Raw genomic sequence first — 4,311 nt, 5'->3', positions numbered from 1 at the left:
TCTACGCGTCAGTTGGTTACCGCGTGGGCGGGACAATAATAACCACGTCACATCCGGTTTACGTCGTCAAATTAAAAGTCCTAACTCAGCCTGTACTGTATACCGCATATATGCAAATACACCCTACGAAAAAAATGAAACACACTTTAAAAAAATACATTTTTTATATTTAGCTTATATTGCTATACTTTATATATTGATATATAGTATACGTTATGATAATAATAATATGATAATATTATTAATCTTATGTTACAATAATATAAAACATACATCATCTTTCCTTTCCCCAGAATATTTTTTTTTATCTCCAGATATGCTAATGTGTGTTCATCATCAACAGTGGGTGAAACGTATTACAGTGTGTTTTCAAAACAATGTAGAGTATATTATATGAATATTTTTTTCTTATATGAAAAAAAAAATCCTACAGTATGTATGGATATGTATATATAGCGATAAATACAACTTTATTGTTATTACATAATAAAGGTCCTCAGCAACGAAATGCAGTTTAGCATCTACCAGAAGTGCAAATAGTAGTGTATATACATGAGTGTGCAAATCTTAATGCCTTAGCATAGCAAGACATCTTGGACAATGCTGTGGAATTGCAATTGCAAGCCCTTTTCTATTTCAACATGACTGTGCAAGCAAGGACTATAAAGACTGTGAATACATGGTTGGATGAGTTCTGTGTGGAAGAACTTGACTGGTCCTAGCACAGAGCCCTGACCTCAACCCCATCAGGCCTTCTCGTCCGACATTAGTGCTAGACCTTATAAAGGCTCTCCAGAAAGAATTGGCACAAATATATTACATACTGTACATATTTACATATTTAACTAACTACTGCCACTTATTATTATTATCATTATTATCGTCATGAGGTACTCAGGAACAAATCACAGATCAAAACAACCTGATAAATATTTTATATCTGTAAAATTATTATGATCAGGCTTATATATTATGTCCAGGTTTAACATAAATGTGTGATGGGGTGTGACCCTCCACTACATAATAACTCATTATATAAGAGCACTTAATGCACTTTTAACTCTTAAAAGCATAAAAATTTGTGTACATTTGTTTCATATCTGAGTTGCAGAGAATCTGTAATCCTGGGAACACAAAGGATGAGTTAGCATCATGAACAGACACATTCATACAGTACATGGGTATTAATTTTTGCCATAAAAAATGTGATTTAGTTGACTTGGTGTGACTTGTGTAGTAGGCCATACAGAAACACACTAGCACATAGACTACACGAGGTATAAATGGAAATGGCTTCCAAAACCTATGAAGTGCACTTGCCAAATAGGGATTTGTTATTGATGATTATGTTCACCTGAAGCTCATTAACGAGGAGGCTTCAAAAGCTGAGCGCAGGAGCTGGAATTGTTTGGCAAACCAGTCAGTAATCTGCTGTGACCTAAACTCAGTGAGTTTTTCAAGGCTCTCAAAATGTTTGCTTTTGGCAGTAATGGACAAAGCCCTGCAGTCAAGATAAAGCCCTGGCAGAATGTACCACTAACACCTGGAAGAATACCAAGCTTTTACGTTCCTTCAAGCCTTCATCTGAGCGTTTCTCCTCGATTCAGGAAACCCAAAGACACTGATGAGTATCGCCTTTTGTCTTCCAGCAGCACAGAGACTTCATCTCCCGGCTCCCAGTCTCCATCAGTCTCTCCACGCTTTCCTCTCAAGCTTCGGCTCACCCCGCAGTCCAACAGGAAACGTCGAAAGGAGGACGTGTCCGACCCGTCTACGAAAGCCGCGATGTCCCTGAAGCACGTGGAGAAAGTCAAGACACCCTATGGCTTCCGCACTCTGGCCGCCAGCCCAAATGTGAGTCGCAGGGAGTCCCTGTTTCACAGACGACGACGAGGAGACGAAGGGTGGCAAAGTCCTGGACTCTCGCGTGCCTTTCCAGAGCTCAAAGACTCTCCTGTGGCCGACATCACGGCTGAAGAGCACATGCTGAGCCCGGAACCATGCTGCTCTGCTCAGACGTCTGAGAGAAAACGACTACAGGTACTTTTGAGCAAGACTCAGACTGCATTCAAGAGCCTCACTCCCAAAAACAAGAGAAACAATGTCAGAAAGGTGCAGGATGTACTGTAGGGTGAATTGTCTTCGAGTTATAAACCCACCTTGTTTTAAAATGAATTTTTAATGACATTAATAAAACTGTTTTTTGTTTGAAATTGTGGCTTTGTTTCCTTGAACAGCCTGTGATTACTGGTTTTAATGGTGAGAATATGTTTTGGCTTTTTAGGTTTTTAAGCAGAACCTTCAATGTTTAGCTACAGTATATATGGATTGACCAATGAATGGCCAATCAACTTCAATTTAGAGACTCATTAAGCTACAGAAACACTTCAGGGAGGCTCTTCACTTCTTTACCCAAATAAAGCAAACCTTCAAGGACTCGGTCAAGTTGTGGTTCTTCATTCTGGTGCAAGTGTATTTCATTCGCCAGGATGGCCATAAAGGTTTTCTGACCTTAACTCTGGGATTCTTGCCTGTATGGGCTTGACATGCGCATTTGTGTGTATGAAATGGTAATGTTCCACTTTACAGCACAGCCCACTGTGACTTGGTAACTAAAGAAGCCTGCAGTTTGTAAATTGGTGATTGGGAATCGATGACATGGGTTATTTGTTTTCCAGATTAACAGTAGACCAGGGGTTTGCAGCTGCCTTTCTGGTTGAGCACTGCCCTGTATCTCAGGGTTCTCAGGTTTTCTCTGAGAAGCTCTGCTGTAGAGTATGGCTGTGTTCCAATCGGCTTGAAGTTTCCTTTGAAGTATGCTGCAGTGTGTTCAGCCATGTTAAGTGTGATTGCTAACTGCAGGAAGCAAAACTGCTAAGTTTAAAGGGAACTGTCAAAGGTGTTAAGATTGGTGCCTCTTTTGAACCAAGGCGGTTCACGAGCCAGATCGAAATTGGTCGGTGCCCAATTTCTAACCAGTTTTGTTTTAGATGGCCAAAGCACCAGCCCTCAGGTTCCCTGGTGGCCCCAACATTTCGCTAGGTTAAAACAAAGAAGCACTTTCGTCAGGGTCTGCGGACGGGATTATTCAATTTTATTTGTATAGCGCTTTTAGCAATTTTCATTGCCGCAAAGCAGCTTTACACAGTCAAAAGAATTATTTAAAATTCTTAAGATTATCACCACTAAAAGTTTGTGACCACCCTATTTAAAAAAAGAAAAATTACCTTAAGCAATGGGCAGCTTAAATGCTTTCTAGTAACGATAAAGCCTGGGGAATTGCTCGCAAAGTCATAAAGTTTGACATGGTTGCTGCTAACTTTTTTTTTGCCACTAGCATTGCTGGGAAAGGAGAGACATACACAGATGTACAGTATACAGTGATGTAATGACATGACTCTTCAGTCTATGGGAAGCAAGTACATAGGAGGTTCTGAACCAGCACAAGATAACTAGTTTCTGGTTCATGGTGGTGGAAAAGGAGCTAATGTGAACACTGGATCTTCACTTTGGCAGAACTAAATGTGAAGGATTTCCTTCACTCATTGTGCATTGTTTTTAAAAAAGGATTCATATTATAAATGGTAAAGACATATACAGTATAATTTACATAATTACAGTATATAGGCTAGCGATCTGTAAAAACAAAAAAAAAAAAAAACCTGCACAATTTTTTGTACACCTTTTAAGAGTTGGACACATTTCAATATGTTTTGTTTCAAGAAATATTTAATATTTTCCATAGTGTGAAATTTCCACAGTAGCAGCAACCGGTTTGAGGTTTGTTACCAGGGTAACCTGGGTGTAAGGGACGTCTGTGCTGGTGATTTCATGGGGTGTTTAGATGGGTGGAATTATGTCAATGGAAGTTCCCTTAACCCACATTCCCTTCTGGGCTCAGACACAGTTTCCAAATTTAAAAGTAGACTCAAGACGCATCTCTTTATTCTGGCATACGCGTAACTCATCCCATAACTTCATACTTCAGTACATCTACCCTGAATGGCAACTGGAGATTGTGCCAGCTTCAGTAGACAAAGGCGAACCCTGTGAGGATCCTGAGGCATCCAGAGAAGTACCAGCTCCAGCTGGATTCTGCCTTATGGTTGGAGCTACACATCCTGCTCCTGTGCTCCCAGTGATCCAGATCCCATCTGCCCTCTGCACCTACTGACTCATCCCTATGCTGAACTGGACTTCATGTTAATTTAAAGAACTTCTGTTATATTGCACTTTCACCTGCATAACACACATGTTATATCATCTCTAAATGTTATCACCCAAATGAGGATGGGTTCCCTGTTGAGTCTG

Source organism: Clarias gariepinus, chromosome 28 (assembly GCF_024256425.1).
Source record: "Clarias gariepinus isolate MV-2021 ecotype Netherlands chromosome 28, CGAR_prim_01v2, whole genome shotgun sequence".
Lineage (NCBI taxonomy): Eukaryota > Metazoa > Chordata > Actinopteri > Siluriformes > Clariidae > Clarias > Clarias gariepinus.
Note: the sequence above shows the minus strand (reverse complement) of the source record.